At 46.8% G+C, this 24,405-nt stretch overlaps 1 protein-coding gene and 1 non-coding gene across 4 annotated transcripts in view; one reads left to right on the top strand and one right to left on the bottom strand.

The window, feature by feature from the left end:
• Positions 1–24,405, top strand: part of LOC144699585 (carbonic anhydrase-related protein 10) — a 265,727-nt gene that overhangs the window by 169,543 nt on the left and 71,779 nt on the right. The window lies entirely within an intron of this gene.
• On the bottom strand, positions 13,237–13,308 carry trnaw-cca (transfer RNA tryptophan (anticodon CCA)). The gene has a single exon. It is a non-coding gene; the product is annotated as a tRNA-Trp (tRNA).

Genomic DNA, 24,405 nt, shown 5'->3' with positions numbered 1-24,405 from the left:
GAAAAGGACAGAAACACTGAAGAAGGGGCTGTGACAGGATCACCCCAGAACTGAGTGGTTATACTGATCAGGAAAGACTGAACACGCTGGGGATCTTTTCTATTAAAAAGGAGAAATCTGAAGGGTGACCCTGATAGATCTTCGGAGGGAGGAAAGGGTTTGATAGAGTCGACATGGAGATGATGTTTCCAATTGTAGGCCAGACCAGAAACACAGGCTGTAAATATAAAACAGTCACTAATAAATCCAACGGGGAATTCAGAAGAAACTTCTTTGCCCAGAGAGTGGGGAGAATGCGGATCAACATTAATTTTGGAAAGGGATTTGAATGTATACCCTGTCCTTGAAAAGGGAAATTTTGCAGGTCTATGAGGTAAGAGGGGGGCCAATGGAACTAATTGGACAGCACAATCTCGATGGGCTGAATGGACTCCTTCTCTGTTTGATAACCCAATGACTGAAGCCCCTGAGGGAAGGGAACCTGCTGCCTTATCTGGTCACTCAGATTCTGCCCCACTTGGCAGTTCTTAACTGTCCTCTGAAGTGTCTGAGCAAAACGTTCGATTGTACAGGATACTCGGGCGTGGGTAATAAATAACATTCTTCCCAACAATGCCCACCTCCCGAGAACGATTAAATATAAAAGCAAACACCGGCAACATGACGCGATGAAGAATTTCTGACAATCTCTGATCAGAGATTCTCTTCCCTGCTCCTCTCCCCCGCCCACCACCCACCCCTGTCTAACCTCCTCTGGGCACTGCAATAGGCAGATGTTTCTTGTGTAGCAAGTGAAAGAGAAAGCAGGAGAGACAGTGTCAGCTGAAGCTGATGTTTAGTAGCTGGAAGCAGTGACAGCTGTCCCTGCCTCTGCTGGCCCTCATTTGTAGTTTGTAGGTGCCGGCGAGAGTTTTATAACCCGGCTCGGGGGGCTTTCTGTGTACTTCCAACTGATGCAAAATACGAGTCACTGCAGTGGCTGAAATATTGGCTTGTCCCAGTCAGCAGAGAAGCAGAGAATTTCATATGAAGCTATCGCTATGAATTTTACATGAGTGCCTCATTGCAATTCAAAGTGCCTGTCAGTGAAAGTGTTCTTGCTGCTTTAGGAACAAGCTGACTGAATTTCCCATCAACGGGCTGCACTGGCTCAATAGAAAATTTGTCTTTGTGATGTTGATTAAGCGATAAATACTGGTCAGGACACTAGGGAGAAAAACCCTGCTCTTCGTCAAATAGTAGCCGTGGGATATTTCACACTCACCTGAGACGTCAGGTGGGGCAACAGTTTAACATCTTATCTGAAAAATTGCATCTCCGGCAGTGCAGCATTCCCTCAGTACTGACCCTCTGACAGTGCAGCACTCCCTCAGTACTGACCCTCTGACATTGCAGCACTCCCTCAGTACTGACTCTCTGACAGTGCAGCACTCCCTCAGTACTGACCCTCCGACAGTGCAGCACTCCCTCAGTACTAACTCTCTGACAGTGCAGCACTCCCTCAGTACTGACCCTCCGACAGTGCAGCACTCCCTCAGTACTGACCCTCCGACAGTGCAGCACTCTCTCAGTACTGACCCTCCGACAGTGCAGCACTCCCTCAGTACTGACCCTCCAACAGTGCAGCACTCCCTCAGGACTGACCCTCTGACAGTGCAGCACTCTCTCAGTACTAACCCTCCAACAGTGCAGGACTCTCTCAGTACTGACCCTCCGACAGTGCAGCACTCTCTCAGTACTGATCCTCCGAAAGTGCAGCACTCTCTCAGTACTAACCCTCCAACAGTGCAGCACTCCCTCAGTACTGACCCTCCAACAGTGCAGCACTCCCTCAGTACTGACCCTCCGACAGTGCAGCACTCTCTCAGTACTAACCCTCCAACAGTGCAGGACTCTCTCAGTACTGACCCTCCGACAGTGCAGCACTCCCTCAGTACTGACCCTCTGACAGTGCGGCACTCCCTCAGTACTGACCCTCTGACAGTGCGGCACTCCCTCAGTACTAACCCTCCAACAGTGCAGCACTCCCTCAGTACTGACCCTCTGACAGTGCGGCACTCCCTCAGTACTAACCCTCCAACAGTGCAGCACTCCCTCAGTACTGACCCTCTGACAGTGCAGCACTCCCTCAGTACTGACCCTCTGACAGTGCAGCACTCCCTCAGTACTGACCCTCTGACAGTGCAGCACTCCCTCAGTACTGACCCTCTGACAGTGCAGCACTCCCTCATTATGGTTTTGGGAATGTCAGTCTCCATCATGTGCCTGGTGTGTGACTCAAACACTCATCTTTCAGACTGAAGTGATTGGATGAAGGATATGGGGCTCACACACTTCACGTTAATGCACTGAACTGACTGGCTTCTGCTTAAACTGGTCGTGACAGTGGGAATAGCAAGGAAATTGACTCTAGCTCACAACTGTGAAAATCTTTACTCTGTCACTGAAAGAATTGATTAGCTGGTACAGTTAATCAGAATAAAATATCAATGCATCTCTTTTACTGCAACACAACTGACAGATGGAATTAACGGGGAAGCTGTGTGAACGGTATCGAAGACCGAATGCTTAACCCAGCCTCAAACTGCAGCAATAACTGGGAGGCTCTGTTTACTGAAGAATGTTCGACTCCATATTTCAGGGACTCAAAGACTCGAGCACAATAGCTAAGCCGACTCTCCCGGTGCAGTGCAGAGCGAGTGCTGCTGTGTTGGTGGTGCTGTCTTTCAGATAAACTGAGGCCCTGCCTCCTCTCTCTCTGGCAGATGTTTAATATCCCACAGTGACTATTTTGCAGAAGAGCAGAGGGGCCATGCCCGGTCCTGAGGCCAATATTCATTTCTCGGTCATTTAGCTCATTGCTGTATGTGGGAACTTGCTGTGCGCAAATTGGCTGCTGTCTTTCCGCTGCACGTCAAAAAGTGTTTCATTGCTGTGAAACGCTTTGGGATGTGTGGAATTTGAGAGGACCTGTGTAAAAACACATCTATCTATCATTGTTTTAAACACAGTTTGTGTGTAGACTGTGGCGTACAGAATGTTTAGGGTCACAGTAAAGGGCCATCAGAGTCTGAAATCGCAACGAGAGAGGCAGGAGTGAGTTTGATAGAAGGTTGCAGAGATTGGTTTGACAGGGCCCTATTATCACCACACCAGCTAATAGCATAAAAACAGAACATTCACAATCTGCCAGAAACACACGGCAATTTATTAGTTATGTGCAGAGAATTACAGCGTCCAATTTAAACACGCTGAGAGGGAGAGGCTGCCTCACTGTGAGGCTCTGTGCAAACACTTCTGCTGTTTGCATGAATGATCGTCTATTTTATGCTCATGTTAAACCCATCTCCTTCCCTTTCTGCACAGAAATATAGTGTGAAACATGGTGTGATATGGGGCAGGATTTTGCCCTTGGCGTGCGGGTTTGGCCGGGGGGGGGGGCAGGGGAAGTCGGGAAGCTGTGCCGCCACCCGCAATCGACTGCGCACCGCAATATTCATGCTGGCGGGACAATTACCGCCCGCCCAGCGTGATACACGAGCGGCTGCGCTGAGCGCTGCCTGTGTGGGAGGCGGGAGGAGGGCACGCAGGCCCTAGCACGATAGAGCCCTGAATAATCTCCCTGAGGCACAGCGCTGCCTCAGGCAGGTGAAGAATATATTGAAAACATTATTAAACGTCAGAAACATTTTATGAAACATGTCTTCCCCCCCACCCCCCACTCCCAGTGACTCTGCCACATGAGCAGGGACATGTTTTTAATTAAAAGTTAAAGTTTTTATTTCATTTGTAATTGATTTTGGAAACCTCATCCCGCTCGTGGATGAGGTTTTCAAAAAAATGCAAAGGCCGCTTGACCTTTTCGCCTGCCCACCAACCGTTAGGTTGAACGGGCAGTGAAAAATTAAGCACAGTTGATTTTTTAATGGCCTTAACAGGCCTTTTAATTGCTGGTGGGCGCGTTACCGGCTCCGGCGTGTTCCCGGCAACCGAACTATCGCGCGACTGTCCATTGACGTCGCCACACTCGGCCGATGTCATCCCGCATCATTTCATGCTTGGTCGGGTCAGGCATGCGCCCACCCACCCAGCTAAAAATCCTGCCCATGGTGCGATATGGTGAAATGTGGTGAAATGTTGTGTGATATAGTGTGATATGGTGTGATATAGTATGATATGGTGTGATATAGTATGATATGGTGTGATATCGTGTGATATGGTGTGATATAGTATGATACGGTGTGATATAGTGTGATATGGTGTGATATAGTGTGATATGGCGTGATGTAGTGTGATATGGTGTGATGTAGTGTGATATGGTGTGATATAGTGTGATATGGTGTGATATAGTATGATATGGTGTGATATAGTGTGATATGGTGTGATGTGTGATATGGTGTGATGTAGTGTGATATGGTGTGATATAGTGTGATTTGGTGTGATATGGTGGAATGTAGCATGATATAGTGTGATATGGTGTGATAAAGTGTGATGTAGTGTGATATGGTGTGATATGGTGTGATATGGTGTGATATAGTGTGATATGGTGTGATATAGTATGATATGGTGTGATATAGTGTGATATGGTGTGATATGGTGTGATGTGTGATATGGTGTGATGTAGTGTGATATGGTGTGATATAGTGTGATTTGGTGTGATATGGTGGAATGTAGCATGATATAGTGTGATATGGTGTGATAAAGTGTGATGTAGTGTGATATGGTGTGATATAGTGTGATATGATGTGATATGGTGTGATATGGTGGAATGTAGCGTGATATAGTGTGATATGGTGTGGTATAGTGTGATATGGTGTGATATAGTGTGATATGGTGTGATATAGTGTGATATGGTGTGATGTGGTGAGATGTGGTATGATGTGGTGAGATACGGTGAGATGTGGTGAGATACGGTGAGATGTGGTGTGACATAGGCCTGGAAGATCCCAAGCATTTTTGGGGAGCTTTACTTCCGTTTCTTGATCTGTCTAATACAATGCTGCACAGAGAGGCTGATTAATGGGTTCACCCTGGTCATGTGAGTTGGTCAATTGTCCTAATGATGGAACTGTACAAGCTGAAGTCAAAGTCTTCACCAATTTAATCATCACATAATCCCAGAAGAGAGGGAGTCTCCCTGGTATTGAATGTTCACACAATCGGATCTTCCTGGACACCTGAGAGAACTCTTGCTGCAAGTGTACTGGCCTTTGGTGGGCCAGTGTAGCACTGTGAACAGTTTTGATCTCCTTACCCGAGGAATGATTTGCATGCCTTAGAGAGGATCCAATGAAGGCTCATTAGATTGATTCCTGGGATAAGGGGTCTATCCATGAAGAAAGATTGGATAGAAAGGGCCTCTACTCTCTGGAGTTTAGAAGAATGAGAGATGACCTTTTGAAAACATACAAGATTCTGAGGGGGCTTGGCAGAGTCAACGCTGAGAGATTGTTTCCATTGGTCGGGAAATCTAAAACACAGGGTCACAGTCTCAGGATAAGGGGTCAATCATTTAGGACTGAGATGAGGAGAAATTTCTTCTTTCATAGGGTTGTGACCCTTTTGAATTTTCTATCCCAGAGCGTTGGGGATGCTCTATCGTTTAGTATTTTCAAGACTGAGATCGATTGATTTTTGGGCACTAATAGTATCAAGCGATGTGGGGAGCAGATGGGAAGGTGGAGCTGGGGTAGACAACAGCCATGATCTGGTTGAATGGCGGAGCAGGCTTGATGGGCTGAATGGCCTACTCCTGCAAAGTTTTACTATCCTAATTCCCAAATCCTGGGAGCATCTCAGTGAGGGTCCAGGTGATTTGGACAGCAGCTGGCCCAGCTATTGAGACTCACACTTCAATACAGGACATCTGAGAGACATCTTAGATGGGTTTACAGAAACAGTAGATGTCGGAGCCTTGATGTAATATTCTCCAGGTTGAAACACAAAATGTACAGACAGCAATGTTCTTGGATGATTGAATGTTGTGAATACTCAGCCGGCCGGACAGCATCTATGGAGAAGGAAGAACAGAGTTAATGTTTCAGGCCAATGACTTTCCATCAGAGCCCAGTCTGATGCATGTTTAAGATTCTGAGCAATTGTCTCTTGACACCAGCCCAGGAGCCAGGCACCCCCCTCACAGATTTTAAAGAAAGTATTCCTTCCACTCACGCTCCCCAGCCCCTTCCCCTCCACTGGGTGCCAAGACATTGCTGCAGGACAGACCCATGGATGCCATGGTCCGTCGCCCAGGTGACTATTCTCCCCTGTGTTTTGAGGCCTAGATAATTGGGCATCTTTGGGTTATTTGACTGTGTAGGGCATTGCTGCTAAGCCAACAACGAGACACCCTCTTGCAGCAGGGGTTTCCCCAGCTAGACGAGGGTGCAATTGTAGCCTTTCCATTTCCACCTATGATCACCTAGGTCAGCACATACCCGGAATCCAATCTTTCCAGTTTCTAAGGGCTGAGTGAAGGATCAGTCCCCTATTGGTATTCCCCTGTGACGTGCATTTCAATTCACAGAATCTTACGGCTCAAAATGAAGCCATTCAGCCCATTTTTGGCTTTTTGGAACAGCAGTCAAATTCAGCTCCACTTCTTGTCTGTGACTCTGTAAACTTTTCATCCCCGAGTTCCTGTCCAGCTGCCCTTTTCAAATTATTTCCGGAATCAGCTTCCATCCTTTTAAGGTCAAATGTTCCAGATCCCAACAACTCAGTGAAGTAATTTCTCCCCATCTCCCCTCTCAATCTTTTGCCAAGGATTTTAAATCTATGACTTCTGGCTATAGACCCACTCACCTGAATTAATCCTGATAACATTGCAACAGCAATCGGGAGTTATACTGGAGGCTGCCTTGAGCTTGGATCACACGGACTGTTCCCTCAGGGTCCAACACGACCTCAGCTGTTCCTCATCCTGAGGTAACAATTGAAGAATTCTGGTCTATTTTCATTGGCTCTTTTTCTGGTTTAATGTGTATTCAACACCAACTGTGAATCGTAGAATCACAGAATGGTTACAACACAAAAGGAGGCCATTCAGCCTGTTGAGTCCGTGCTGGTTCTCTGTAAGAGCAGCTCTGCTGATCCTGCTCCCCCTCCCTCCGTGACCTGTTCCCCGTATCCCTGCACACTTATCCTCTTAAGGTGTTTATCCAATTCCCTTTTGAAAGTCATGATTGAATTTGCCTACACCACATGCTCAGGCAGTGCATTCAGAGAAGGTTTACCAGACTAATATCTGGAATGGGTGGGTTGTCTTATGAGGAAGGGTTGGACAGACTAGACTTGTATCTGCTGGAGTTTAGAAGAGTAAGAGGCGACTTGGTTGAAACATATAAGATCCTGTGGGGTCCTGACAGAGTGGATGTGGAGTGGATGTTTCCTCTTGTGGGACAATCTAGAACTAGGGGGGGTCACTGATTAAAAATAAGGGGTCACTCATGTAAAACGGATGAGGTGCAATTTTTTCACTCAGAGGGTCGTGAGTCTTTGGAACTCTCTTCCTGAAAAGGTGGTAGAAACAGAGTCTTTGAATATTTTTAAGGCGAGGTGGATAGATTCTTGGTAAGCGAGGGGGTGATAGGTTATCGGGGGTAGGCGGGATGTAGATTTCAGGTTACTATCAGATCAGCCACGATCTTATTAAATGACGGAGCAGGCTCGAGGGGCCGAATGGCCTACTCCTGCTCCTTGTTGGTATCTTTGTATACCAGGTCCTAACTACTTGCTGCGTCAAAATGGTTTCCTTATTTCACTGTCCCATTTTTTGCCAATCAGTTTGCATTTATAGAGCAACCTGATACATAGTAAATGAACCAAGGCTCTTCACAGGATTGTGATCAGGCAAAATTCAACACTGAACTACGTAAGGAGGTATGAGAATGGATGATTAAAAGCTTGGCTGTCTTCCAATTCAAATCCACTTTCCTGGCCATCTCCCTATGCCCCACTTCCCTTAGGATCCAAAAAGTGTAATTCCCGTTCAACAATATACTCACGTTGATCCATTAGTGACATTCTACCCAGGAGATTGGTGTTAACCAATTCGCTAGTCACGGACCACATGTAGCAGCTGTGGCTAATTGCTATTCTGATTAACGAATTAAAAACGGAGTATTAGACACTGTTGCTGAGAATGTGATCACAATAATCATGTTTGCATAATGTCTGTGAACTATAATCTTTTCGTGTGTTTTTGTTAGTAAAATGATGAATTAAAAGCAGTGGGGCGGCAGTGTTTTTGATCACTCTGGTTGGTTTAACTCCCTTGGTGACTGAGTGGTGATAGATGGTTGTTACTAAATATAGACGGGTGAAGTACATTTCTATGTATTAGGAGAGTTTCTTATAATCAGTGGGTGTGACTCAAAACTGAGTCAGCACACACCTGTAACCAGTCAGCCATTGCAATGCAACAACACTCTTGTATCTCACTGGTTGTACAGCATTTTGGAACAACCTGAGGTTGTGAGGGTCCAATAGACATGAAAGTCTTTCATTCTTACAGCTGATGAAAGCCACTCTGAACAGGGTGTTAATTTTACAATTAACCTCCTTTGCATTTCGTTTTAAAGAATAGGTTTGACTGTTGGCTTTTTCAGAGACGGTGGTGTGGAGGAGGGCCAGTGTCTGTTTGTGACATGAGCCCAGAGTTTGTAGTTACATGTTTATACTTGGCTCAGCTCCCGGACAGTGTGAGACCATCAGGAATTTGTAGACATTCTGTGGTTCCTCTGGGAGCATTTCTCCAGATAAGAGAGACTGACGATGCTTTGAGGACCAGTTTCATGTCACAAGTCAGCGCAGGGGAAATGTCTTTAGTGTATTGACGTTGAAGAGAATGCCAAAGTTTGTGATAATTGTAAACACACAGAATTTACTGAGTACAGCTCATCTGTGTAATGTTAAATCAGACTGAAGGAGGCATTGTCTGGTGCGACAGCATGTGATATACTCCAGTCCACCAGGGTGTGCTCTTCAACCCCTCAGTATACACTGTCCTCAGTGAGAGACACAGATAGGGAAGAGATAGGTGGAAGGGACAGAGTGTGGGTAGGAGAGAGACAAGGATGAAGAGATAAGGACAAAGGGTGGGAGGAACAGGGAGAAAGGGAAAGAAAGACAGAGAGAAGCAGCCAGGTAGAGAAAGAGAGAAAGACGTAGAGCAAAGACGACAGGTCAGCAGGGACACGTGGGCCAGAATATTTCACTCGTTGGGCGTGTGCCTGACCCGAGTGAGCGTAAGGTGACGTCAGGCGAGCGTCCCGACATCATCGCACACTCGCCTGATATTTCGGTCGAGGGGCACGTGTGGGAGTGGGCAGTGCGCCCGCTGACGATTAACAGGCCTGTTAAAGCCATTAAAGTACCAATTGAATTACATTTCTCACTGCCTGTCCAACCTTACAGTCGGCGGGCGGGCGAAAAGGCCAAGCAGCCTTTGGATTTCTTAGGAAACCTCATCCACGGGCGGGATGAGGTCTCCAACAGCAAATAAAAATGTTAATATTTCATTCATAACATGTGACAGAATCAGGCGAGAGGACATGGTTTTTAAACATTTTAAAAGAGCGCTGCAGCGGGCACCTCATGCTGGGGGGTGGGGGGCGGGGTTCTTAATCGGCCCACCAGTGTGAAACCACGGTCAGGGTCCGATCACGGGCAGCGGTCAGCTTCCTGCTCGCTCCCCCTGAGCCCACCCGACGAGGGCAAAATTCTACCTATGAGTGAGAGAGAGAGGGCAGATGGCGGGGGTGGGGGGTGGGGGGGGCGTGGAGAGGAGCAGCGGGGAGAGACAGAGAAAGATAGAGTGGGGTAGAGGGAAAAAATAAATAGATGGAAGGGTAAAGAATGGGATGGATAGAGTGTAAAAGGGATGGAGAGGGGTTAAACAAGAGGAATGAAAGCATTAGGCTGGAGAGAGAGAGAGTGGGAATAGTCTGAGGAGAGAGTCAGACAGAGAGATGAACAGACAGGATAAACAAGAGAGAAAGAGAGACAGACTGGAGAGAGAGAGTGGGAGCTGATAGAGGGGGAGAGACAGAGGAGAGGGCAGAAGGGAGATGGAGACCAGCTCAGCGGCAATGTCTCCACTGACTGGGAACCGCAGTAAATCCACAAGATGGAATCACAGACTCGCTATCGCCTGTGCTGCTGTTGGAGTGAGGTTTACAAAGGTGTCAGAGTGCGATAATGCTGCTGAGCGATTTTGATCGAGAAAATAAGGAGAAAGGGTTTCCAGTGGCAGGAGGGTCAGTAAACAGCGGACACAGATTTAAGGTGATTGGAAATTGAACCAGAGGCTACAAGAGGAAAGATTTTTTTTTCACACACAGCGAGTGGTTGTGACCTGGGATGTGCTGCCTGATAGAGATCTTCAATCTTAACATTCAAAAGAGAATTGAATAAATACTTGAACAAAATATGATGAGACTGTGGAGAGAGAGTAGAAGAGGTGGGATTGTTACTTTGAAAGAGGCAATGATTGGCTGACAGAGCTACCTCCCAGCTGGAAGTTTCTACGTTCCCGAAACTCGCTATTCCTGTTTTCTGGATCATTTGCAAAGTTGCTCATTCAGAAATAAACTGATTGTTCAGACCAATCAGTGACCAAGGAACAATGAATTAAGATTTATAGGACTTTCCTGGGTTATTATTGCTCCTGTGAATCAACCTTTTAGCGTTTCATGTTCAGTAATTAAAGTCAAATTGGAGGCAGAAATGGTTCCGTCACTCAGAGCCAGACTTCATGACATTGAGCTAACCCTGGGCTTTTGGGCTGCTGCTCTTCACCAGCCAATAAGAGTGAAGATTGGAGGGGATGGGTGGGCTCTTCCTCTCCCTTTCAATTGGATCCCCACTTGCCTGGATGGGTGCAGCTCCAACAAAACTCAAGAAGCTGGACACCATCCAGGACAAAGCAGCCCCACTTGATTGGCACCACATCCACAAACATTCACTCCCTCCGCCACCGACTCACAGTAGCAGCAGTGTGTGTACCATCTACAAGATGCACTGCAGGAACTCACCAAGGCTCCATAGACAGCACCTTCCAAACCCACGACCACTACCATCTAGAAGGACAAGGGCAGCAGATAGATGGGAACACCACCACCTGGAAGTTCCCCTCCAAGTCATTCACCATCCTGACTGGGAAATATATCGCCGTTCCTTCACTGTCGCTGGGTCAAAATCCTGGAACTCCCTTCCTAACAGCACTGTGGGTGTACCTACACCACATGGACTGCAGAGTTCAAGGCAGCTCATCATCTCCTTCTCAAGGGCAATTAGGGATGGGCAATAAATGCTGGGCCCAGCCAGCGAAGCCCACATCCTGCAAACAAATTTTGAAAAATATTTGGTGAAATATTTCCATTTGAAGCAGCTGAGGAGAGATTTCAATGAAATTAAGAGGTTTTGCCCAGGACAAGATTCCAACACTGAACCACGCCCAGCTCCTGAGTGAATAGCAAGCTGCTCCCAGGGAACCCATACTTCCTTCAGGCTGGGATGGAACTCTGCTCCTTTACACATTGGAAGCCACTGAAGATGGAATCAGACTCATCGCTGACTCCCCCTCACACCCTCTGTCTTCCATTTGGTCCATCTTGCAAAAGCTATCCATATGGTCCCAATCTCCTGCTCACTCCACCAATCCCATGTGGGGGCAGGGTCGATGAATATTTTTAAGGCAGAGGTGGATAGACTCTAGACCAACAATGGGGTGAAAGGTTATCGGGGGTAGGTGGGAATGTGGGGTTGAGGTTACAATCAGATCAGCCATGATCTTATTGAATGGTGCAGCAGGCTTGAGGGGCCGAGTGGCCTTTTTCTGCTCCCAATTCATACGTTTGTATGTAATCTTTACCCTTTAATTTTCTCGCCAATTCCCATTTGAACGTGTTTATTGAATTCCCCTCCCTGTCCTTCTGGCAGTGCATTCCAGATCACAACAAATCACTGTGTAAAAAGAAGACATTTTCCTCACCTCCCTCTCTGCTTCTTTTGCCTTTGATCCGTGTCCCTCTGTTTGTCAAGCCTCCCACCAACTGGATGTAACTTCTCTTTATTCACGCAGGTCAGTGTGAGGTTGAATCATTCGGGCGTAAATTGAGGATTGAATATATCCAACGTCTCCCGATGTGTTTAGCTCAGCAATCACTGAACAAACTCACTAAAGTCACCGGCAAGGAGAATATATCTTAGAAAAATGTATCAGTGGACAGGTATAATTTTAACACAGCAGTAAAGAATGTTAAGATGGCATGGTGTGCACCTCAATCACTTCATACAGCTGCAGTGAGACAGTGGATATGGAAACTGGACAATCAGAGATACAGTTTGTATTTTATAGCTCAGTGAAAATTGATTTGTTGAGAAAGCCGGGAGAATATTTCACCAAAGACCCTTTCCTGTGACAGCACAGCAAAGAGACAAAAGTTAAACAGGGAGAATAATTTCATTGTACAATTCTCTCCCGTTGAGCTACAACCCAGTTCCTCATTACCAACGCTGGAAATCTGAAATAAAAACAGAAAATGCTAGAAATACTCAGCAGGTCAGGCAACGTCTGTGGAGAGAGAAACAGAGTTAACGTTTCAGGTCAGTGACCTTTCACCAGAAATGGGAAAGGTTGGATATGTAACAGGGTTTAAACAAGGACAGAGGCAGGGAAAGAGGGGGGAGGGCAGGAAACCAGGAGAGGTAAATGATAAAAGGGTCAAAGGTCAAAGGGGACCAGAATGAGGCAAGAGACAGAAGATGGGTTGATATAAATGGGGAAAGGAGAATCAGCGCAAACAGCTGGTGGGGGTAGGGGTGGGGAAGGTGAACTGAGACGGTTGAACTCAGTATTAAATCTGGAAGGCTGCAAAGTGTTATCAACAGTCACAGATTGCAATTCTTTCGAGTACAATCACAGTTCTTGGTTTTTCCAGGAGTGGGACATGAACCCACAACCCTCTGATTCAAAGGCGAGGGTGCTATGAACTGAGCCACAGCTGAGGCTGCAAAGTAAAGTAAGCCACCAGAGGAAACTCTTTCGAGTTACCAACAGTCACAGATTGCAACTTCTTTCGAGTACAATCACAGTTCTTGGTTTTTCCGGGAGTGGGACATGAACCCACAACCCTCTGATTCAAAGGCGAGGGTGCTATGAACTGAGTCACAGCTGAGGCTGCAAAGTTTTTATATCTGTAATCATTTTGCCACTTGAGCAGTAAAGCTTTTTGAGCCTGACATGATTTGAACACGCAACCTTCTGATCTGGAGTCAGACGCGCTACCGTTGCGCCACAAGCCCAAGGTTAGGTCCCGGGAATTTGTCAGCAAGTGTTTGACTACAGATTGCCGATGGTCATTGTTGAACTCAGCACATTTAGTGGATTGTAAATACACTTTGATGATGACACAGGCAACAATTCCAGATTAGGTGGACAGATGGTTAGAGGGGGGAGGGGAGGAGAGGAGGGAGTTTCTTGTTTGATATTTAGGAAACATTTTCCTGACACACTCTGTGAGAGTAATTAATGAACTCTCACCATTGGGCTGGAGGAATCCTGTATAATTGGAATCAATTGTTGGGTCAATTACAGCTCAAAGATATTTAAATGAAAGGTTTCTTTGGTGAGATTATTTCTCCTTACCCTCACAGCCCCCTCCTCTCAGTACAGAGCATTTGCTCCCACCCCCACCCCCCGATGATTTGATTCTCATCAAACAATCCCAACAGATGATCTCTCACAAGCATCGCCTCATAAATAAATTCACAACAGTTCCAGAACAAAGCAAGAGTTAATCTTCCTCCATGTTGCTTCACTCTGAATCTCTCACTGTTGCTCCACAATGTTTTTCTCTCCCGTTCCCTCCATCTTCTCTCTTTCCCGGGGGGAATATTCCATGCTCGCCTGTGCAATCAGACACATTTTTAACCCCGGTTAACTTTCCAGGGTTAGCTGGACTAGCCAGGAATTGAAGATTAATCTTCAGGACACTGCAAGGGGCAAAACCCAGAAGGGAAAACGAAAGTGGGATAGAAAAGAAAGTGTTTCCTCATTTATTGTCCTTGAAGAATTCTGTTTATTCATTAACACAATATTGGAGAAGGAGAACAGCCATTTTGATAGATGTTCAGAATCATCCAATTAGGTAATGATCTTTCTTTGCTTTCCAATTGCCTGGGAAGGAGTAACATCACGCGGATGGACATGTGAGTGTGGGGGCAGGACATGTGGAGGCAAGGTGTCATGCGATGATACCTACAAGAACCCATCCAGTCAGAGTTGGTGACCTTTATCCCACAGAGTGACAGCCACAGAGAACATGTGACCTATTGATAATAAGTATTAAAACCAGAAAATGCTGGAAATACTCAGGCAAGCATCTGTTGAGGGAGAACCAGTGAACGTTTCAGCTCGATGACCTTTCATCAGATTAATTTAACTGACAGGGCAAGTGGCTTTAATCCAATCCCAGCCCCACTCCATGTAATTAACCCCAACCCATTGTAATTAACCCCCACACAGTATAATTAACCCCAACCCATTGTAATTAACCCCCACACAGTGTAATTAACCCCAACCTATAATTAACCCCCACACAGTGTAATTAACCCCAACCCATTGTAATTAACGCCCACACAGTATAATTAACACCAACCCATTGTAATTAACCCCCACACAGTATAATTAACCCCAACCCATTGTAATTAACCCACACACAGTGTAATTAACCCCAACCCATTATAATTAACCCCCACACAGTGTAATTAACCCCAACCCATTATAATTAACCCCCACACAGAATAATTAACCCCAACCCATCAGAATTAACCCCCACACAGTATAATTAACCCCAACCCATCGGAATTAACCCCCACACAGTATAATTAGCCCCAACCCATTGTAATTAACCCCCACACAGTATAATTAACCCCAACCCATTCGAATTAACCCCGTCATAGTGTAATTAACCCCAACCCATTGTAATTAACCCCCACACAGTATAATTAACCCCAACCCATTGTAATTAACCCCCACACAATATAATTAACCTCAACCCATTGTAATTAACCCCCACACAGTATAATTAACCCCAGCCCATCGGAATTAAACCCCACACAGTGTAATTAACCCCAACCCATTGTAATTAACCCCCACACAGTGTAATTAACCCCAACCCATTGTACTTAACCCCACCTATTTTATTTAACCCCATTGCAATTACCCCTATTGCAATTATCCCCAACCATTGTAATTACCCCATTGTAATTACCCCCATTGTAATTAACCCAGCCCCTCCCATTATAATTACCCCAGGTCCACCCACTGTAATTAGCTTACCCCCAATAAACAGGATTTGTAGGGAATGTACAATGTGGTAATGACCATTTTGGATGGAGAGGGTTCCAGTCAAATTCAGTCTAGTTCACACTGTTTCTGCTAATGGGGTGAGCTGGTTGAATTATCTTTCTTTCTTCAGATTCAGCAACACGTGATGGAGATCTTGTCCCAGCCTCCAGCAGCGTTACATCACAGACTGACATTAGAAGGTGCACTGGGATGTTTTCACTGTTGGGCCCAGCCTCAATGATATCACAGCACAGTTCCCACAGTGTCATTCAACAATTGAAAGAAAGGATGCATTTGTATAGCATCTTGCATGATCCCAGCATGGATAAATTCCCATTGCACCACCTCGTTTGTGGCAATTTGGAACAAGAACGAATTGTGCCAACAGCAGCAGTTCACTGTACAACTGGAGCTCAAGTTGCACCAGTTCACTGTACAACTGGGACTGATGTAGTTGGGCTGTTTTATTGCTGCAATGACCCAGGTCAGGAGAGAATGCCATTAACAAGTCAGCCCACTCCATTCCTCCTTAAGGATTCTCATTTCTCTTAAGGTGTCAGCTGTGGCTCAGTGGGTAACACTGTCCACTCCTAAATCAGGAGGTTGTGGGCTCAAGTCAAACTCCACAGGTTTGACCATAAAATCTAAGCATGAGATCAGCATCCTTAATAACAATAGAGCCATTTATCAGAAGAAAAACAATATCCTAAGAGCTGCAATGCAGTGACTCGGATACTAATGAAAAAGAAGATGTTTATGGATTCCTATCTTTTTATCAAGGCTGATAAGCGTACATGTATTAATATCAATGAAAAAGGGCAGTGGATTATCAACAACATTTGAATGTTTTTTTTAACAAAGAAGTTATTAATTGAACGATACTTCCTCACAAGTACAATGTTAATAGAAGTTTAAAAATACAAAACAAGCTTAAATTACAAATAACATCTGCGAGCGACCCACATCATCAGTTAGCCTATCCGTTCTCTCTGGTGGATGTAAAAGATTGCATGGGAATATTTTGAAGGAGGGCAGGAGAGTGTCCTGACCAATATTTATTCCTCAACCCACCTCATTAAAACAACAAACAATCTGATCATTTATCTCATTACTGATGGTTGGGTTTTGGAATATTTCCATGGGTGTCTTTTTTTTTAACATTACATGTGAAACAATGATGTGTTAAAAATACTTCTTTGTCTATAAAGCACTTTGGAATGCCCTGGGGTCACATGAGATGCTATACAAATGCATCCTTTCTTTCAGTTGTTGAACAACACTATGAATTGTGCGTTGGTGCTCACAGAACAAATATTTCTGACTTGTGGAGCTGCTGTGTCAGAGACAATGATATTTATCCAGCCTCCACCCTGTGCAAAATAACACTCGCTCACACACACACACACACACACACACACACACATTTATTATCCCATGGTTTTATTTCCCTCAGGGAGTTATTGTGAGATTACAGCCCACTCTATCTGATAGAAAGTCACAATCATAGATTAGAGAGAAATAGATGAATGATAAAAAAATTTGAATGGAACACAACCTATTCCATTCTCTCCCATTCTACCATTTCCCCGTGACCAAACACCTTTCCGATTGTACACAATCCCAATGAACCAAACCCTTTTCCCATTCTACACAATTGCCATTGGATCAAACTCCTTCCCATTCACTCTCATTGTGCACAATCCCAAATGGATCAATGTCCTGTGCATTTGGGAACAATTGGATATTCTCCTGCAAATTTCTAACCGAAGTATAAAACCTACCCCACCCTTATCCAGTTTTACATGACCAGCAGAGGAATAAAATCCATCAGCCACAAAACATAAGAACAGAAGAACTAGGAGCAGGAGTGGGCAATTCAGCCCCTCGAGCCTGCCCCACCATTCAATGCAATCATGGCTGATCTCATTTCGGCCTCAACTCCAATTTCCCGCCCTCTCCCCATAAGCTTTCAACCCGTTACTAATTAAAAATCTGTCTATCTCCTCCTTAAATTTATTCAGGGTCCCGGCATCCACTGCACTCTGAGGTAATGAATTCCTCAGATTCATGACCCTTTGAGAAAAGTAATTCCTCCTCGTCTCTGATTTAAATCTACCACCCCTTAGCCTAAAACTATGGCCTCTCGTTCTAGAATGCCCCACAAGGGGAAACATCCGCTCCACGTCTACTTTGTCTATCCCCTTTAGCATCTTAAATACCTCAATTAGATCTCCTCTCATCCTTCTAAACTCTAGCGAGTATAGGCCTAAACTGCTCAAGCCCCGCATCTCTGGAATCAATCTAGTGAACCTCCTCTGAACCACCTCCAGTGCAACTACATCCTTCCTCAAGTAAGGGGACAAAAAGCAATTACTCCAGTGTGAAATAGTTGGATTCACTTCTCTCTGTACCTTCCCTCTCCTGAGGGGATTCACTCTGACTGGGAATGCTCTTCCACTGGAAACAAGTGACCATTCTTCAGGTGTGAGCTGAGATACGATTGTCAGAAGGCCATTCAGCCATGGAGTGCATCACAGCCAGACTCTCTGGACTTTCTCACTCTTTCCTGTGAGGGATGGGAGAAACGGGGAGTCGGGTGTCACTAGTTATCTTTCGGGAACGGGAATTTTGGTTAATCTTTCCTCATCCAATTCGCAGGATAAAGAAGCTGATTACATCACCACATCCCGAAATTCAGCATGGACTGGGTCAAACCTGCAAACTGCTGGCCTGTCACACACTGTCTCAATCATCAGTGCAAGCGAAAGTGGCCTAGCTAGAAAGAACTTGCATTTATATAGCACCATCACAACAAGCACTTTGCAGAAATTCAGTGAACACAAAGCAAACTCCCCCAAACAGCAAGATAAAAATAATGAGGTAATTATGTTGAGGGATTTTAATTGGCCAAAAACACTGAGGAGAAGTGTGCTGCTCATCCTCCAGTATTATCACGGGACATTTACACACACCTGAGAGGATAGACAGGACTTCAATCTAACATCATATCCAGCATTGCAGCGCTCCCTCAGTACTGACCCCCGGACAGTGCAGCACTCCCTCAGTACTGACCCTCTGACAGTGCAGCACTCCCTCAGTACTGACCCTCCGACAGTGCAGCACTCCCTCAGTACTGACCCTCCGACAGTGCAGCACTCCCTCAGTACTGACCCTCCGACAGTGCAGCACTCCCTCAGTACTGACCCTCCGACAGTGCAGCACTCCCTCAGTACTGACCCTCCGACAGTGCAGCACTCCCTCAGTACTGACCCTCCGACAGTGCAGCACTCCCTCAGTACTGACCCTCCGACAGTGCAGCACTCCCTCAGTACTGACCCTCCGACAGTGCAGCACTCCCTCAGTACTGACCCTCCGACAGGGCAGCACTCCCTCAGTACTGACCCTCTGACAGTGCGGCACTCCCTCAGTGCTGACCCTCTGACAGTGCAGCACTCCCTCAGTACTGACCCTCTGACAGTGCAGCACTCCCTCAGTACTGACCCTCTGACAGTGCAGCACTCCCTCAGTACTGACCCTCTGACAGTGCAGCACTCCCTCAGTACTGACGCTCTGACAGTGCAGCACTCCCTCAGTACTGACCCTCCGACAGTGCAGCACTCCCTCAGTACTGACCCCCGGACAGTGCAGCACTCCCTCAGTACTGACCCTCTGACAGTGCAGCACTCCCTCAGTACTGACCCTCTGACAGTGCAGCACTCCCTCAGTGCTGACCCTCTGACAGTGCAGCACTCCCTCAGTGCTGACCCTCTGACAGTGCAGCACTCCCTCAGTACTGACCCTCTGACAGTGCAGCACTCCCTCAGTGCTGACCCTCTGACAGTGCAGCACTCCCTCAGTGCTGACCCTCTGACAGTGCAGCACTCCCTCAGTACTGACCCTCTGACAGTGCAGCACTCCCTCAGTACTGACTCTCTGACAGTGCAGCACTCCCTCATTACTGACCCTCTGACAGTGCAGCACTCCCTCAGTACTGACCCTCTGACAGTGCAGCACTCCCTCAGTACTGACTCTCTGACAATGCAGCACTCCCTCAGTACTGACCCTCTGACAGTGCAGCACTCCCTCAGTACTGACCCTCTGACAGTGCAGCACTCCCTCAGTACTGACCCTCCGACAGTGCGGCACTCCCTCAGTACTGACCCTCCGACAGTGCAGCACTCCCTCAGTACTGACCCCCGGACAGTGCAGCACTCCCTCAGTACTGACCCTCTGACAGTGCAGCACTCCCTCAGTACTGACCCTCCGACAGTGCAGCACTCCCTCAGTACTGACCCTCTGACAGTGCAGTACTCCTTCAGTACTGACCCTCTGACAGTGCAGCACTCCCTCAGTACTGACGCTCTGACAGTGCAGCACTCCCTCAGTACTGACCCTCCGACAGTGCAGCACTCCCTCAGTACTGACCCCCGGACAGTGCAGCACTCCCTCAGTACTGACCCTCTGACAGTGCAGCACTCCCTCAGTGCTGACCCTCTGACAGTGCAGCACTCCCTCAGTACTGACCCTCCGACAGTGCAGCACTCCCTCAGTACTGACCCTCCGACAGTGCAGCACTCCCTCAGTACTGACCCTCTGATAGTGCAGCACTCCCTCAGTACTGACGCTCTGACAGTGCAGCACTCCCTCAGTACTGACCCTCCGACAGTGCAGCACTCCCTCAGTACTGACCCTCTGACAGTGCAGCACTCCCTCAGTACTGACCCTCTGACAGTGCAGCGCTCCCTCAGTACTGCACTGGGATAGTCAGCCTGAATTATGGGTTCAGGTTGATGTGCTTTTTATTGGAGCTTGTTGTGCTTAAATTGGCTGCCACATTTCCCATGAAGTGACTGCATTTCAATTGGCGATAAAGTGCTTTGAGATGTCCTGAGGTTGTGAATATCGCCGTTTAAATGCGAATCTTTCTTTTGGTGACTGTATTATGCAAAACCCAAAGAAAGAAACTATCAAAGGTCAAAGCGACCATTGTAAATGAGAAGCATTTCCAAGCATTAATCTATTTTTATTTTCCACTTGCTCTCTGTAACCTTTTTGTTTAATCAAATATTTATCCCCTTACCTGCTGCTCCTGAAATCTGAGCAATTATCTCCCCTGGTTCATTTCTCAGCACCTCTTCATTACAAATTCTAGATACTGTGTTCACACAGAGAGAAGTTAATGCAGATACACCAGGTCTTCAGGCTCTGACTGGCCTGAGCAATACCATTGAGCACTGCGAGTTCTAACTAGGCCCTGCTTTAAAGAGCCCCCTTGCCATGGAGTGACACAAAGTTCAGTTCCATGGGTACCCCCAGTCTGATTACTTCCCCAGGCGATGGCTCATGTGAGACACAGCCCAGTGAGTCTCGCTGCCCCACCAGACTGCAAGAAGCAATGTACTCAAGCTCGATTCACCCACGTCCCCACACACCGCTCTGCACCTTTCAGCATTTGGACAGCAACCATGGACCTGCTCTTGGTTCTGACCAACCCCCCTCCCCACCCCCTAGCCCCTTGCTACCCAAAGTACCGGGATGCAGCCTGTTTGAAAGCATTGAGGAGGGAAGGATGTGGTGGAGGACAGTGAGGAGGGAATGTGACTCATTCTGAAATAATTGGGAGAGGGCACTGCCCTCTTGCCCTTTCGTGGCTGTGCCAATCTCCCTTGCTTTCTGGGGTAAGGTCAGCACAGGTCAGGCTCCGGGCCTAGATTGGGCCTATATCCTCTAGAGTTTAGAAGAATGAGAGGTGATCTCATTCAAACATTCAGAATTCTTACAGGGCTCAACGGGCCAAATGCAGGAAGGATATTCCCCCTTGCCGGTGGGGATGGGGGTCTAGGGGGGTCCAGGGGACACAGTATCAGAATAAGGGCCAGGTCATTTAGGACTGAGATGAGGAGGAATTTCTTCACTCAGAGGGTGGTGAATCTTTGGAATTCTCTGCCCCAGAGCCTGTGGTGACTCAGTCATTGAGAGTGATAGATTTCTACATATTAAAAAACCAAGGGATACCTGGTTAGTGTGGGAAAATGGCAAATGGTAGAGGATCAGCCATGATCTGTTTGAATGGTGGAGCAGGTTCGATGGGCTGAATGGCCTCCTCCTGCTCTTATTTCCTATGTTCTTATCCTGGGACCTATTTAGCCCCATTCCATACGGGTCGAGAAAGTTATTCATTAGGATTCTGAGGGAGTTGACTGACTGCACAGCTGAAATATTGTGTCTCCCCCTCACCAACACTTATCGCAAACTCCTCCGAAGCTGATTTCCATTGATCAACGTGAACTGTCGATTTGACTGTTCATTAGGTTACTTCCTTAACTGCATTTTTATTACGCCTTTGGACAAAGGCATCAGGAATATGAAGTGGCAAGTTTGCCACAACTGTGTGTTTCTCCGCGGCTGCTTGAAGGAGTGAGGCAACATTCAGTCAGACTCAATGACGGGGGAGTGATTCAGCACTTACTGTTGGTGCTGTTACCAATTCTGCAGGTTCGATTACAGTCGGCTGCATCATCCAGCGTCAGGCGCGGTGCTGTCACAGCTGGGGGAGGTATCAGCTGTCACAGCTGGGGGAGGTATCAGCTGTCACACCGTGGGTAACAGTCTCCTCACTGAGTCAGGAACTTGGGGGTTCAAGCCCCACTCCAGAGACATGAGCGCATATTAATAAAAACAGAACGTGCTGGAAAAGCTCAGCAGGTCTGGCAGTGCCTGTAGAGGGAGAGGAACAGGGCTAACGTTTTTTCCTTGGCACTGAAGGGAGGCAGAAATGAGATGGGTCTTAACGCTGTTGAGAATGGGAGGGACGGACAGGTGAAGCAAAGGGAAGGTCAGGGCTGGGGTAGAGGGTGGGGATATTAAATGGCAAAGATGTCATGGGGCAAAAGGCAAAGACGGTGATAATGGCAGGAGTAAAGAAACAAAGCACTGGCCCAGAGTAGGTGTTAATAGCAGAATAATGGCCAGCGCTGTCTGAAAGCCAGACATGAGAACAAGATAGAGACTGGCACTTGGGGAAAAAATACAGAACCGAGGAGAGGGTTCATGATCTGAAGTTGTTGAACTCAATGTTCAGTCTGGAAGGCTGTAAAGTGCCTAGTCGGAAGATGAGGTGCTGTTCCTCCAGTTTGCGTTGAGCTTCACTGGAACAATGCAGCAAGCCAAGGACAGACATGTGGGCATGAGAGCAGGGTGGAGTGTTAAAATGGCAAGCGACAGGGAGGTCTGGGTCATGCTTGCAGACTGACCGAAGGTGTTCTGCAAAGCGGACACCCAGTCTGCGTTTGGTCTCTCCAATGTACCGCATTGTGTGCAGTGAATACAGTAACTAAATCGAAAGAAGCACAGGTAAATCACTGCTTCACCTGGGAGGAGTGTTTGGGCCCTTGGACAGTGAGGGGGCAGGAGGTAAAGGGGCAGGTGTTGCACCTTCTGAGATTACATGGGAAGATACTGCAGGGAGGGATGAAGTGTTAGGAACATAGGAACAGGAGAAGGCCATTCAGCCCATTGAGCCTGCTTCACCATTCAATACAATCATGGCTGATCAAACACTTCAATGCCTTTTACACACACTATACCCATAACCCTTTATGTTATTGTTAATCAGAAATTTATCATTCTCTACCTTAAACATGCTCAGCGTTGGGGGTGATAAAGCAATGGACCAGGGTGTCATGCAGGGAATGGTCCTGTCGGAATGCTGACAGGAGTCGGGAGGAGAAGATGTGCAAACACATCTGGCACCATCTGCAATGGGCAAACACATGGCAGCTGCAGTATAATGTGGATAAATGTGAAGTTATACACTTCGGTGTGAAAAACAGAAAGGCAGAGTATTATTTAAATGGTGATATATTGGGAAATGTGGATGTACAAAGGGATCTGGGTGTCCTTGTACACCAGTCCCTGAAAGTAAACAGGCAGGGGCAGCAAGCAATTAGGGGAAGGTAAATGTTATGTTGGCCTTCATTGCAAGAGGATTCGAGTTTAGAAGTAGGGATGTCTTACTGCAGTTATACAGGGCCTTGGTGAGACCACACCTGGAGTATTGCGTGCAGTTTTGGTCTCCCTACCTACCATAGAGGGAGTGCTGCGAAGGTTCACTAGGCTGATACTGGGGATGGCAGGACTGTCGTATGAGGAGAGATTGGTTTGACTGGGCCTGTGTTCACTAGAGTTTAGAAGAATGAGAGGGGATCTGATTGAAACGTATAAAATTCTAACAGGGCTAGACAGACTGGATGCGGGGAGGATGTTCCCCCCAGTTGGGGAGTCTATAACCATGGGCCACAGTCTCAGGATATGGGGCAGGCCATTTAGGACTGAGATGAGGAAAAATGTCTTCACACAGAAGGCGGTCAACCTGTGGAATTCTCTACCACAGGAGGCTGTGGAGGCTGGGTCACTGAGTATATTCAAGAAAGAAATTTATAATTTTTTGGATATTAGGGGCATCAAGAGGTATGGAGAGAAAGCAGGAATATGGCGTTGAGATAGAGGATCAGGCATGATCATATTGAGGGGGCAGGGTCAAAGGGCCGAATGGCCTACTCCTGCTCCTAGTTTCTATGTTTTGGTGGTGACATCATGCTGGAGCTGGTAGAAATGGCGGAGGATAGTCGTTTGAATGCAGAGGCTGGTGGGGTGGAATGTGAGGACAAGGGGAGCTGCCCAAAGGGGAGCACATTATCCCAGCTAATACTCCCAGTGCAATACTGAAGAAGGGGCAGGCGAGGAGACAGGAGACTACACCTGAATGAGACGGAGACTGAGCGAGTAGCGAATTAGGTTCACGTGGGAATTCGGTGCATGGGGGAAAGAGGTGTAGTATGCATAGGAATTATTCTAAACTAATTAAGAAGGTAATTAAATCAATTTAACCAAATAATATAAGTAACAATAGCAGGCCCAGTGTTATGTTGCAGATGTGCAATGTGGGAGATTTTGGACGCCAAGACAATCCATAACAAACACATTTTCAGTAAGTGTAAGCAGCTTGAGGAATTCCGGATCAGGATTTTCGATATGGAAGACGAACTGCA

This window comes from Cetorhinus maximus, chromosome 24 (genome assembly GCF_964194155.1).
Source record: "Cetorhinus maximus chromosome 24, sCetMax3.hap1.1, whole genome shotgun sequence".
NCBI classification, from domain to species: domain Eukaryota; kingdom Metazoa; phylum Chordata; class Chondrichthyes; order Lamniformes; family Cetorhinidae; genus Cetorhinus; species Cetorhinus maximus.
The sequence above is the reverse complement of the archived record's forward strand: the minus strand, read 5'-3'. Positions and strand labels throughout refer to the sequence as shown.